Consider the following 15,825-nt stretch of genomic DNA (forward strand, 5'->3'; position numbering starts at 1 on the left):
TTATTTTTAACAAGAACAAAAGATATACATATGTACATATATGGCCAATTAACGAAAAATATTCTCATGATCCGCACGGGAATGTTATCAGCGAATAACAGTAGAAAAGTTTGTGGATGAAAAACAGTAAAAGCGACGATAAGGTTGACAATAAAGATTGATTACCAATGTTCAAATAACAATTAGAATTTCTAGACACATATACATAAGTTGAATTAGAGGTTAGTTTTGAAAAATCCCATTAAAACCCAACTTTACTTCAAGAACTCATAATTTTCGCAAAGTAGCGAAATAAAATAGTAATATATTTATATAGTACATATATGTATACTATATTACATTAACGTTTCAATTTCAAATTCTGTGACTAAGTTAATAATATTGTTTTTTTCTTTAAGAATACTTTTTCCTTCAAAAAGATTCTGGAAATAAACATTTTAAATGCCAATTTGAGTTCTATGAATTTTACCAATGTTGGAGAAGCACTGATGAATTGTGTTGAATATGAACTTGAGATCAACAAGTTTATCACAAATTGGAAAACTATTTATCTCTACTTATTGTTTTTCTGTGAATATATGTATATTATCCGTATAACAATATTGATGGAGTAGTTTACCTACGTCAAGCTACGTCTTATAAAACCAAACTGTAAAACTTTTGTTTTATAAATTGTTTGTTAAGTTAACGACTTCTCGAACGAAAATGTTTATTTTTTTGGCCTTCTTGTTATTGTGAATGTTTTCCTTGTTTTTCAAAAATTTTTGCTGATTACCAATAATACTTTATCAATATTTATAACTTTAACGTTTTTACAGTTCCGATTTCCTTAACTTATAAAGGCCCTTGAGTTAAAGTGAGTTGAATGTTTGGCATTTATACAATACAATAATTCCGAATGTATTATAAGTTTAGTAGAATTTAGCTCTTTGAAGAATCCTTTAAACTATTTTATAAACAACAGTGCCTTAATATATTTTCGCAATTTAGTAATTTTCTTGGATTTGAATTAAATTCGTGAAATTATCAGCTATTATTGCTAAGACTGATCAATAATACACTAGGTCTAGTTCCAGCTCTAGCAGTTGATTTTAAAGAATATATGAAGGGGATGGCGAGTGTTATTCCAAGTATGTTATACAATCCATTTTTGTAATATATGTTTTGTTAAGTGGCAATAGAAAATATGCGAAGTATGGAAAATGTTTGAATTGTTGAGAATACTAATGGTCTAAGTGAATCCACCCTAGTTTAATTAGATTTGCGATTGATTCATGCTTCATTGACCAATATCTTTAGTTGATGACTAGAAGGGAGTTGGCCCAATGCAAATATTGCCTATTAAATAAGTTCGATCATGAACTATGCACTTCATATAAATAAATTTACTTAAAATATTCGATTAACAACATACTGCCAAAACTAATATTTTCGTTTATCTAAGCTATTAGTCTAAATAGACATCCTAAGTTAATCTACATAAGAGGCATTGATGCAAAGAACATGTTTAGCCCTGGTGAACAGCACAAAATCAAATAAGTCTTAATTTTGCGGTCCCTTCGTACCATTGCCACACTGAATTAGCAAATCACGAACATAAGTATTTGAGTGGCATAAAGCATTTAATGAAGTTCGTGAAGTTATCGAAAATTTTCCTCATACTACTCGTCCATCTACTTCTCGTTAAAAGAACACATTTTGACTGACGGTTTTAAGTAAGATCCGTGTCAATGCTATACTCGTACCAAAAGACTTACAAACAACGTTGTTTCACAAACAACGAGACGTTAGCTAAAATCGAAACTGTTAAGCAAATAGCGCTCCAAAAATGAGCCGAAACCGAAAAACCAAAATTCGCTGAAGACATTGAAGGCCGTCCCCACCGGTTTATAAAAAGTGTATGAAAAATTGGATTAATCGTTGCCATGCTTGTATTGAAATATGTGAAAAAGTAGTTTTTTTGTCATTCCGATTGACGAGATGGTATTACAATATCAAAATCTTGACAAAAAAATGTTTTAAGAAAACGAGCATTTCAAACGTTATTGACTTCAAAATTATGCGTTTAGAGAATATATAATTTAATTACGAGTTTTTAAGAATATACACATATAAATTATCTGGTCATTAAAGTTAAAAATAACAATTGGGCATCAAAAAGTTGTAATACAAATGTTGTGTTATCAGTAAAGAGCATTTTGTGTACACAAACGCTGATAATTTTCTTGAAAAAGTGATCTTTACAACGGTTGCCAATAAAACTCAGTTGCAAAAAGATAGTCTGTAACAAGTATTAATTAGCGAAAGTGCAAAAAAACTTGTGAAATTTTAAATAAATTATAAAATAGAATTCCATATAATTATATACAGCTATTTTTATGCACATTTTAACTTGTCATTCTTTTGAAAGAGAAGGTAATAATATATTCACACTCAAATAAAAAAAATGTTCACTTCATTCGCCAGCGTATGTTTAATCTCATTTTATTGAGTACTTCAATTTCATTCTTATCTTCTGTCGTTTTTCAGTGAAGTCATATTTCTTATTATCACATTACCGGCAAAGGTAGGCCAATGCACTCATCAAAAAAATTGATTGTCTATTTTTAGGCGCTTATGTAAGTACTTTTGCATACACTACATTTCCGGCAATATATTTATTGTAATAATTATTAATATGAATTAATATAATAATCATTTAACTATATAATTTTAACTTATGTATATGCATATTCATATTTTTAAACAGTATGTTTGAAAAGTGTATGCACCTCGCTTAAATGTCTGCTGATTTCGTTCATTGCAACAGAGTTGCCAGTTAATGTTTGTAAACATTGCCCTCTTATGTATTAGTAATCTTATGCGCACACACATATAAATGTACATACATATACATATGTTTATGTATATCTGTAAGTATGGTTCCGCGTATTTTTAGAAACCATTCAAATAAAGACAAATCGAAAGTGAAAGTAATAACTTCATCCGTTAACGAAGGCAGGCACATGGGAAATGTATTCACATTCGTAAATAAACAGAGATTTTCTACGCAGGAGTAAAAGTCTGCATCGTGAATGTACATATATATTAGGGTGGAGCGAAAAAAAAAATTTATTTTCTTGCTTACCCTGAAGGTAAAATTTGTAGAATATAAAAATAGAAAATTTTTGGACAAAAAAATTTTTTTTTAAATCTACTCACTTTCAAAATAAATTTCGAGGTTTAAACTCTTCACATTTATAAAAAAAGGAACCGAGTTTGAAGGTTTTTTATTTTAACGCTTAAGGAAAGCATGTTGTCGTTTAAGACTTTTTTTAAAACTCCAATAATGACCACCAAAATTTTTTGTAAGTTGATAACTTTTAGTTGGCCAGAAAGAGGACTCTCCCCAGCTTTTAGAACACTTATCAAAAAATTTTGTCGATATAAAAACTTTAACAGGATGTTAAAAACTATTTTTTTTGTTCTTTTTTTATATTCTATAATTTTTACCCTCAGGCTAAGCAAAAAAAAGTTTTTTTTCGCTCCACCCTAATATATATATTTATATGTGTATATAGTATTTATGTCTGGATATAAGTATAGCGCTTGCTATATAAGGAATCATAAAATAATGCAGTAAAAATGCAGACTGCAAAGCCAGCTGAAATATCATCGCACAAACATATGTGCCATATAGCTATACATAGCGTTTAGGCGTTGCACTTGCGCAGTTCCTGCCACACAATGTGTGCTGCTTTTATGACTTCAATAGCACATCAACGATTCCCAGAGCGCTATAGATCGGTAAGTTAGTTGGTAGAAGCTATTAAAATTGTTTTTGAGAAATATAGTGGTGAATAAAGATGCAGTGGCGTACTAAAATTGTAGGGAAAATACATTAGAGAGTAGAAATATTTAAACAGCTGCACGCAATATTTTTTTAATGCTCGCGCTTCGTTCAAAATTTACTAGATTTTAAATTCTAATAAACTTAAATATGTATATACATATTAATAACGATTTACAACAGCTGGACAGACTTATAGACTTATGGACTCATCCATGCATATTATAATTTAAATGTAGCGCTTAAAGGTAAGTATTTCGTTTTCAAGAGGCGTTTCATTTGAAATAATTTACTTAAAAACATTCTACTATACATACATACATACCTAGAACTATTTGAGATTTTCAACACACTAAAGGAGTAGAAGTGCGCACGCGCAACTCAACTAGTATTTATTCGAAATCTGTGTCACTCACACACTCATATTTCAAACTTATTTATAATATTGTGTAATGATAAAATTAATCCAGTCAGACTGAAATATACAAGTATATATACAATATATACTTTGTATGAGAGTGTAGTTAGACCTAACCTTAAAGAAATACGTTTACAAATTTCAGAGCTGCTGGAGAATTTGAGTGACAAAAGTTTCATGCGTTAATGAATTACTATTTTTTTAGCGGAAAAAATGCTGCTAGCAAATTGAAATCGTTTGAAAGCGGTTCGTACAGACCATATGAGCACTGAAGACAATAAACTCAGTCGATTTCGATAAGCAGATGCTGTTATGTACGAAAATCCACAAAATTATTTCGGATGACAATACTGCTATTGATACTTCGAAAATCAATAAATCAAAAGCTTTGGATATGCAAAATTCACTGCTCGGGTCTGCGCAAGTCGGCAATCATCCTGAATAAAAAACGAATTGATGTTTTTGAGCTGTGTTTGGAGCTGTTTATTCATATTAAACTATTTTTGTGATAATATGAGGAAATTGATGAAACCTGGCTTCATCATCCAAGGAAGAAATCGAAAAAAATTGTATGGGGATGAATAATTATCGGTTCCAATTTTTGAGAGTCTCAAGAATTAATGTACCCTGTAACCCTTGCTCGTTATTTGACTGAACATCTTCAGCCCTTTGTGGTTTGCACCTTGCTGGGTATTGGACAAATGAAGGGACAAAACTTTCTAAGGAATGATCGCTATTAAAAAGATCCGTAGCTTGATATTGAGCGGAAGATGTACCGCACCAGGGTCGCTTTTCTAACCGTATAATCAAAGTATGGAATTTCATCACCGGGTCATCCAGAGAAACAAATCCTACAACTTTATATTGACTTTGTTTTTCTTTTGAAATTGTAGTAAATTAAGTAAGAGTTGAGGACATTTCCTATATAAAGTAAGCGAAACGAACCAGAAACATTCATCAATTTAAGTAAGATGAGAGACAGAAAGGGGTGTCATAAAGAAACCGTCAGAAATTTAAATGATCATATAAAGTCTTGTTTGATAACTTAAAAAAAATCATTATAATTTTTCTGAATTTAGTTAATACAAATAATTTAATTTACCAAAAAAATAACATTGGCTTTAGCTGATTACAACTCGCCGATCTATTATAACCTCATCAGTAGAAATTACAGATTCATCAATCAATGTATTCGGAACGGATGAAGAACTTTATTCAGCTCAGAACTGTCAATGCGAAAGGTGTGTGCGTTAAATTATTGTGCAACCTTATAATTTATGCGCACTTGGGAGTTCATTTAATATTTATCTAAGCAATAAAATTTATTTAAAATATATTTTAGGAATATAATTGATCGTTTTTATATACGTTTTAGTTTAAGTTGCTGTCTAGCTTCTACTTTGAATATATTATTTAAAATACGAATACGTAAATAATCGAAAGATATCTGCCTGGTAAAAAAGTAAAAAATATTGGTAACACATTTATAATATTTTCTTTGCCACGCCGCCCTTTGCATAATAAAATGCGATCCAAATCAAATTCAGAAATCTTAAATAATAAAACAAACGAACTTATCAACGAAATGCCAACTAACAAAATTCAAATTACTAATTACCAAACAAAAAAGGAAAGATAACTAATGGCTTAAAAGAAGGTTAGACAGCTTAAAGCAAAGCTTGGGAGTGTGCAGACAGTTATGACTGGAATTAGTATTCTTGTATCAATTTACATACGAAATTAGTATAAAATTTGGTATTAGAAAGAAATGAGCTATACACCGCGACCTATGGTCTATTGTTTGGTATTAGGGCGGTTCAAAATAAGAATTCAAAATAATTCCTAATGTTAGGATAGCTCAAAATAAATAAATTTTTGTCTTTAAGGTCAGCTTTTTATGTTGATACGTTAAAATAAGTTTGGTAGTCAAGTTCGATCCACATATAGTCTTCTCATTTAGTAAATATAGTAACTGTTATCGATCGCCTTTTGACAAAAACTCCTAAAAGCTGGATCATAAGATCACAAATTTGTTGAGACGGCTAATATCAGCTTCGGCTGTCCAGAATATATAGGCCGAAGGTAAGATTACCGAGATGTTTCAGTCTCAGTCTTGCAAAAGTCGGACAAGTGGAGGAGATAGTGCCTGGATGACTATTTAAAGTAAGAATTATAAAAAAGTACTAAAGAGTTTATTGATTAAAGAAGTTCTGTTGAGCTCATAAATTAAGTACCAACCATAGTAAAAAAGAACAAATTTTAAAGAACTTAAATTAACTTCAATAGATATTGCAAAATATCCTCTATAAATAATTCTTTTGTTGGCACAATTTGGACCTCTAACGGCACATCATTATATTTTCATGTTCCGAAACAAAAAGTAAAATTATGGAATAATGGGACAAATCTGTACAACCCTAATGTAAATATGTAAATAAAGTTCGCATATAAATCTAAAAAAGTTTAAACGCCTCCTTGCATAATATGCTGCTAAAGCATGGCATATATTTAACGATCAAGTATTTCAAAAGCATACATAAATTTAATATTCAAAGCTTGTAAGGGTTCAGATATAAATTTCTTATAGTTTGGCAAATGAGAAAAAGAAAATATTATAACAAGAGAACTTCATGGTCAGCCAAGACCATTGGTCTGTAAGCAATAATTGGCTGTTTGCAAAATTATGCAAATATTCCTTACGCACAGTGTGAAGCTTTTTTCTGCTCGTAATCTTCTCAGCCATTTATAACGCAATGTTTTAACTTTTGTGCAGGCAAAAGAACCTCACGTTAATTACCTCATCACTGTGAATTCAGGCATATAAAATTTGATGGCTCGAATTGGTCGTGAAACATCTACATATTTTGAATTAGAAATGAATTTGAATCGGAATTGAATGAAGTGGGATTTCTAAAAGCTTTCAATTTAAATGTAAACAAATAGGTTCGGAGTCACATCTATTCAGATTTCGTTAATTGGCGCGTGGAAGAGATAAATTGTATATCTTCCATTTGGTCTTTTTTTTTATTGAAACTTTAGCAATATCACTTTTTTAAAGAAATGTTTGAAAAAAATTAGAAATATTCAACTGTAAACCACAAATTTTGAGTGCAATCATAGCTGTTCTTTAAATATTGATTTGCTTGTGTCAATGCTTCGTGTCAATATAGCAGAGTGATTTATAAATAATTAAATATGATTTAGATATATTTATGTAACAAATATAATAGTGTCGAACTGACGCCAAATCTATTAATCAATGTCAGCTAATGGAGTTAACTAACTAAGTTGCGACTGTGTAACTATAACTTCATTAATCTACAGTAATTTGAGAAACGTTTACCAAAAATAAAGGAATTAATAATTTACCAAAAATTTATTACCAATAAATAATTTTTAGTAAAAAAAAAGAAAGCTAATAATATTAGTTTGTATCAAATCTATCCGATACTTAAATAAATTCTTCAATGAGTCAGAACTTGTTTTCTATAAGGTTCATTTCGGATTATTGTCGATGAAAGTATTTTCAGCCAGAGATGCTATTTATATAGATAAAAAATTCTATAGAGGGTCATAAACGAAGTGAAACGGAGAAAAATAGACTTATGCAAAGGTTTAAAGTTTATGTTAAACTTGCTTATAATATCATATGCTAATTCTAGACTTATAAATAAAGTTGTAAAGGCTATTGTCATGACTAAAAATTCCGTTCCACGTACAATTTAGGAAACTCAGAATTACTACATTCAAAATTTACGGTAGAATTAGCCAAAATCTTTGGTCAGACTTCGTGTCGATATAATGAATGGTCCTATTTTTGAGAGAGCTGTATGTTAAAAATACACTATGAAATTTTATAGTTTAGAAAAATACATTCAAAATTTACGATCGAGTCAGCCAAATCAAACTTCTCATCGATATACATAATGAACAGTCCTAAATATTTTTGAGAGTTTTATATAAGAAATACAACATGAAGCTTCAAAGTTTAGATAATTTTTTCATTATTTTAAAATTTTCCTTGTCCGAGACGTGTGAGAACTCGATCTAACAAGTGGTAGGCAGGTACTCAACAGTGATAAAATAAATAAAATACAGCGAAACTCTCATACGGTCTTCTACAGAAGTTCCAGTGCAAATATTTTGCCCATTATTCAACGATAGTTACGTATATACAGATCCATTATTTACTAGTTAATGGATCTAAAAATATTTACCAGTGCCATTAATAGAAATTTAGCAAATAAATACAAAGTTTAATGATGAAGAAAGAAAACAAAGCGTTGAACACATTTTCAATGGCGTTAACGTCTCTGACCGGCATTTCGGCTAATTACAAAGCAGTTACAATGCAAATTGACATTTCTACAAAGCCATTACTCTCACTTGACGAATTGATTGTTTTCACTCAATGTTTTCTTTTATTTTTTCGCAAATCTAATTGTTGCATGCACTCATAAATAAATCTACATTACGAGAAATAAATACACTTGTACATAGTTAAATATATTTTCACTAAAGTAAAGCGAACTATTTCGAAACTAACTCATTTGTGGACGGTGCTGGTTTGTATTCTAATCCAAAGCAAGGCTCTCAACTCCGCTTTTAGCATAAACATGTCCTACGAAGTGGCAAGTATCTCCTTTAACAGAACTTTAGAAATCATTCCAAACTGGTTTTAAAGTGCAAGTTGGAAAATTGTAGGTTTCAAAAGAAAAGCACTTTTTTTTTGATAAACTCTATTACTATTTAACATAGAAGTTTTCGCGATCGACACACCGATTATAGCAATCCTCAAATATTTCGGAATCATTTTTGTAGAACAATTGGCATTTTGCTTCAAAATAGGTGTCAATCTATTGGATTTTATTTCCAGCGACCATTCTCTGCTATTACTAACTACTATTATTATTTTTGGTGCAAAAATTAGCTACCCTGATCCATAAGACCCAGACCCAGAGAAGTAAATTTTGCCATCGATTTGATTGATTTCTGATAGGATGGATATGCCAATTAGATTTCGCAAAACCCAAACTTTCATGAACGACATGTTGATTTGATTCCTTTGATATATTCACAGATTCTATTATCTATTCTATTTTGGAAATATTACTATCAACTCACACACTACTCATCCTTTTTATACCACTTCTGAGTTAGTCCGAAGAGCAGTACTACGAAGCCTTAGGCGCTGGCTGAGTGCCCCACTTTTATTTTACTACATGGTTTATATAATATATGTAAGTATGTATAAATATATATACTATTTGCTATTCAATTTGTTCATTCATTGCAATTCACTCGCTTGTACTTTGCTGCCCAACCTCAGCTTGCCTATACTGGGGCTTTCATTTAAGCTTATCATTTGTGACCACTAAAAAGCGAAACAGTAGCAGTTAAAACAGACAACGACGACCATACAGCGACAGTTCATTACACAGATTGTTAAATGAGCAGAGAACTGGCTAGCCTCAAAGCAACTGTGGGTAATAATATAGTGACCTGGAAATATTCACTCGATAATTTCGCTCGTTATGTAAAAGACAAGAGCTACTGGCCATAAACTAGTGAAAACAAAAAAATTAAAAATAAAATACATGCAAAAATTCGCACACACAAATACACATACATGCATGCATGTATGCATCAGCGTTGCTTGTGTGTAGGTTGGGCGCGCGTGCGCAGTCACTGTCACTGTCATACGTCAACCTCAGCGCAACACCCGCCGCCACCGGCTGCACTGTCGCTGCGAAATGGTTTTAACGTACCGATTCTTCAGAGCCGGGAAGCCGCGTTCAACGGCAATGATCGCACTCATTGTTGATGATGTCATAAATCTCGCAAGCGAACGCGAAATCGTGCGCTTGCTCGCAACAATGCGGGAATGTGTGTGTGTATGTATGCTTTGACGAATAACAGTCGCCCGGTTTGAACGAGGCGCTTATAAGCGACTCGTGGATAGGTAAAAACAAAAATGCCAACAACAACAAAAACAATGAAAATATTGTAGCATATTATAAGGTGTAGAATTCAAATATGTGGAGCCAGCAAAAAGCGTTGTCTTTTTTTGCTAAAAACAAAAAATTCTTTACACAAAAGACACAATTCAGTTGTGTGGTTGAAGCTAATTTTTGCAAATAACTCGGGGCTATACAGTTTAACAAACTTCACTTCACTGTTTACAATGGCAGCAATACCAAACACACACACATGCACACATACATACTTACACGTAATAGAATAGCAGCAACAATAGCGTAGTCGAGATTTTTTAAAAATGATGTCATTAGAATGCAATAAAAAACATTTATTTTTTAATAGTTTTAATTTCAAACGAATATTTTTCGTGACACTAGTCTATTTTAACATACATACACATACATGTTATCAAGCATCAGGAATTTGTTTTTATGGCACATCAGCTTCTTGCGCCGACAAGCACTGTACACCAAATTACTGGTAGCCATCAACTTTGTAGTCATAAAAATCAATTCACACTTGTGAAGCGTTCTTTTTTTACCGTCTTTGCACGGAATTGAACGTGCACTGTCTTATCTTCAGAATGACAAAAAAAACATTTCGAAATCTAGTTAATTAATAAAGTATTTATTTGCTGGCACAGCGTCGCTGGGGCCACACCGCCTCAGCACTTTTAGACTGGAGCCATCGAGCCGATCTTGGCAACGACCGTTTACTCCCATTATTCATTAATTTTAATGAACTCATATATATATATTTCCATTACTAATATTTATTCAGCTAAGCCATTTGCATATGACTGTCAGTATGCCTAATGGACTTTCTTATACCTACATATACAAGTATGTATATACATGTGTATATACACATATGTATGTATAAAAACACTAGTGTATACATATGATGAGTAACTTGTTAAATATTGTGCAGAAAATTTAAATAATATTTAAGTAATGAAGTGGCGTCTACACTGGGATAGCAACATGCACAGTAGTTGCGAATCTAACAAAAATTGATCAAAATATTTAAAAAAAATTATAAGCTGTTATTCGTGGTTGAAGATAGGTTAGTTTCGGTTAGGTCGGAGGACTGATTGCATCAAGGGTAATGCAGAATCCTACTTGGACAGCTGTGAACGCTGATACTTTGTGATTTCCAAAACTGGTAAATATGAATCACATTATAGATCGATGAAGCGCTTTGAGACCAGTACGAATTTACCACTTTACTAGGTTCGTTGAAGGTGGGTCTTTCGTATTGCTTCAACCTCAGTCTGGCAAAAGCTGAACAAAAGGAGTAAGTGTCTAGAAAGATTCCACTTCGCTTTTCTCACTCATGTGGATCTATTGAACAGTATCTAGTCAGAACATCTCCAATAGCCGCGAGCTGAACTTTGTTTAGAGCATGAGCAGATGTATGAGTTTTGGTTGATGACCAGCGCTTACCAAGTAAACGGGAGCTCCATAAAGAACAGCGGCCGACTTGTTCCCAATCTGATGAAATTGAGGATATTATTAAAAAAAAACAATTCGAACAATTTAGAACATACTTGTATAATAATAAAAAAATCGTCAATGGGAAAAAATTTTTAAATTAAAACAAAATTATTTCTCACTGAAGCTTTTTGAATTTAAGTGATTCGGATACAACCATTAAGTTAGGTAAATGACTGATCATCCCTCCCTCCTTATATAAATGCTCTTAATCGGTTTAATTATTATTAATATTGAAAATTCAAAACTTTTTGTAGGTTTAATAATCATTAAAAATTATAAGGTGCTGTTAAAATACAAAATTTAAATTATTATTTTATTTGTTACATTGCAACAGTGTTTGCCTGCGATTGGCACACTGTGCAAACAACATTCTTTATAAAATATTCTCTAGCGTGCTTGCCAAGTACGCATAAGTGTTTGTCATCACATTATTTTCAATTTTAATGACGTGTCAAAGTCGGCTATTACATATTTCGTAAACAACAATTGAATTGAACTTGAAACCCATTACACCCACTTGCAAATGAGACAAAATTCTTATAGCCCCACAGCATAGACAATTATAAGATTTTAAAATTGGCGTATTGGTACTCAAGGCGGTTACTTCATTCTGAGAAGGGAATATCAATTAATTTGTATTTTCTATTTTCGTGTGTAATTCTTTGCGTTATTCGAAAATATATTTAGCATGTGTCATATCATGTACCCTTATATACTTAAGTATACTAAATGACAGAATTAATAGACATTTTTTTAGTCTCCAAAGTAGGTCGCATTTTAAACTGAACGCCGACTTTCTAGATTCTTTACATCGCCTTAGGGTGGCTACTGTAAAATAAGCTTGAGCTCATTTAAAAGTTAATTGGGCTAAGTAGGCTAAGCTTCTACTTAAATGACACTATTTGTGCTCTCCCATAGCTGATTGATTCCTCATGCAAAGGAAAGTGATCGATTATGGAACGTGTCAATCTCGTAGATACAAGTATGTAAAACATGCATACCTGTGCATATATACTACAACTGTATGTATGTTATACCAATTTCTTTAACAGTGAAATTTCCATTTAACGACTCAAAATACACCAAAATGTAAAAAGCAATTTACCTGCCTTATGCCTTGTCAATCTTAAGTCATTAAGTCTATCTAGATATGTATGTGAAATTTATTTATTTTTTCTTCTGTGTAAGTTGCTCCCACTGCTATCTTCTGCATACAAATTCCATACCAAGCCTTGATCCGCAGAAAAAATGCATTAAAGCTAAACTCTTTACATATTTTTTGGCAGTTAATTTATTTTAAATGCCGGACACCTGTTGTCTTATTCTATTAAAGTTTTTTTCTTTAACGATTTAATATTAATGAATCACTATAACTGTAAGAACGATGTGTCTTTCCTAGTACCGACGGTCGTAATCATTAGCAGGTATAATTCAGTTATTTTAACGAAATTCGGTACAAAAGTTAACTGAAATCAGCAGTTTACTTTTCATATTAAGGTATTTTAGTGCGATTATAAGCATTATCACGTAATATCTTTGCAAAATTATATACTTAAGTTGTGCAAATTCGGTACATACATGTAAGTAGGGATCATGTCAAAAACTTTACAATACAAACTTAGATAAGTATGAGATTCAACGCTCTAACTCATTATAATAAATAAAAATCAAAATTTTTATAGCAAATAAATTCAGTATACCTCAATTAGGCACGATATATAACACAAAAATTAAAATCTTTGCTTACAGAGTATTATAGACCGATATTTAACAATATATGAGAACTGTAGTCAAAAAATTAAATACCGAATAAATTCTCGGTAATGTAGTAAAACAATATATTATATATCTAGAATAAATTTCAGTATTTTGGTAAATTTTCCGTATTTTAGTATATGCGTTCTGCAAAACCATAGCTAATATATGTTAACCACATCCACCCTAAAAGTAACAGTAACTTGCTGAAATGCTCAACATATGCTATTTCGGTAAACAGGAAATGCAAATTAACTAAATTCGAAACGATACATGACCTAACTTTTTATTTTATTTTCATTTGTGCTTGTCGTAAGCGTTTGTGGGCAATTAATTAGAAATGATAATAGCCTATTATGATCTTAGTCATAATCCGCCAACGATGAGCAATTCATGCTTAAAATCTAATAGTGATACCTATTTATTTATACCTAACTATACATGCACATATTAATTTTATGTTGTGGTAGTAGTACGACTATTTATGGTTTCTATGGAGCATACTTTTGGAACAAAAAGCATTGACAAATGATTCATTATTTGAAGTGTAATCGCCATAGAGTCGGCACCCTTCAAAAATGACACTCAAAGTGTACAAATAAATTAGAAATAAATATAATATATGCAGTATTTGCTTTTGGGCGCTTTAATAACATACTTCCTTTTACAAAGCGAAGCTTATACATATGGCTGGATATGTCTGTATATGTGTATGTATATTAGGGTGGAGCGAAAAAAAAATTTTTTTTGCTTTGCCGAGTGGTAAAATCTGTAGATTATAGAAAAAGACAAATTTTGGAGAAAAAATTTTTTTTTAACATCTAGAGGCGGCGCACTCAGTTTTAAAGTAAATTTCGAGTAAACCCTTTTTGTGGACAAGAAAAAATTATTTTCGGTTTAAATTCTTTACATTTATATTAAAATTACCGAATGTGATGGTTTTGGACTAAAAATTTATTTTAACGTTTAAGGAAAGCATGTTGTCGTTTAAGATTTTTTTAAAACTCCAATAATGACCACAAAAAATATTTTTAAGTTGATAACTTTTAATTGGCCAGAAAGAGGACTCTCTTCTAGAACACTTATCAAAAATGGTTGACGAAATAAAAATTTTAACTCGAAAATTTACTGTCCAAAAATTTTCTTTTTCTAAAATCTACAGAATTTACCCCCAGGCTAAGCAAAAAAATATTTTTTTTCGCTCCACCCTAATGTATATGTATATATAGAATATTATAGACTATTTTCGCCTGCAAACATTGGGTGTTTACTTCAAGTCAAACGCCGCGTTTGAGTACGAAATTTCCGCTGTTTTTTTATTTTTTGTGAATTTCGAAATATATATTTTTAACTCAATGTATGTAAGTTCGTTAAATTATATAGCTTTAACAGGAAACATATATTTTGTTATCTTAAAAAAACAAAATACATTGTGGAACACTTGCGAAATTTGTATGTATGTTTGTATGTATGTATGTACAATAATTAAAATATGTACTTTTGAAATGTGCCACTTTTAACACCATTTAAGCATCGAATATTTGTCGCCGCCATGCAAATAGAATATACCACGTGATGTGTACTTAGTGTAAGCATACATAAAAACACACCTGCATAACGGTATAATTATTTAGGCAAACTGCATTATTTATCTATGATAAAAGCTTGCGTGAAAGGGTGGCTGAGAAAAAATGCCTTCTCTGTACTAATTCACACATATATACTCGCATGTGTCTCCATGCTTTCATATGTACGATTTTGTCAATCATGCATGCGTGTATGTATATCTAGATACGAAATTTGTTTGTCACTTTCGTAACAATTCCAATTAAGAACGTTACCAACTGTTGTGCAAACAAAGCATCATGAAAAAATTACTACAATGCCAATATGTACATTCGTTAGTTTATACACAAATTTATTTCAAATCAAATTTCATTTAACCACTTCTGTAATTATTCAATGCCATTTGCCTTAGGCAATCAAAACGAAAACCGTTTACTTCAATAAAATGACAGTTAACCTCTTGATGAAGAATTTTTTTTTCAGCTTGAGTAACATACGCACATAACTTAAAAGTGGAAATTTGATCTTCGTTTGTAAGTGATATCCTCTTAACCCCGATAGCTGCTTTAATTGAGCGCTGTTGTTTTGGACAGCCATTAAATTTTAGGAGGGTAGTTGTTTGTGTTTCTGAACAAGATATGAGTCCTGATTTTCTTAAGCACAATTTACTTAATTAATAATATGTAAATGCTTGATTTTCACTGCAAAGGATGATAAAATATCTAAGCAACTTTATAACTAAACAAAAAAAATATATATAATAAAAATCTTTCTTCTTTTTT

At 31.3% G+C, this 15,825-nt stretch overlaps 1 protein-coding gene across 2 annotated transcripts in view; it reads right to left on the reverse strand.

Annotated features, from left to right (window-relative positions):
• Positions 1-15,825, reverse strand: part of kst (spectrin beta chain, non-erythrocytic 5 kst) — a 77,136-nt gene that overhangs the window by 32,205 nt on the left and 29,106 nt on the right. The gene's annotated exons all lie outside the window — the stretch shown is intronic.

Source organism: Bactrocera oleae, chromosome 6 (assembly GCF_042242935.1).
Source record: "Bactrocera oleae isolate idBacOlea1 chromosome 6, idBacOlea1, whole genome shotgun sequence".
Lineage (NCBI taxonomy): Eukaryota > Metazoa > Arthropoda > Insecta > Diptera > Tephritidae > Bactrocera > Bactrocera oleae.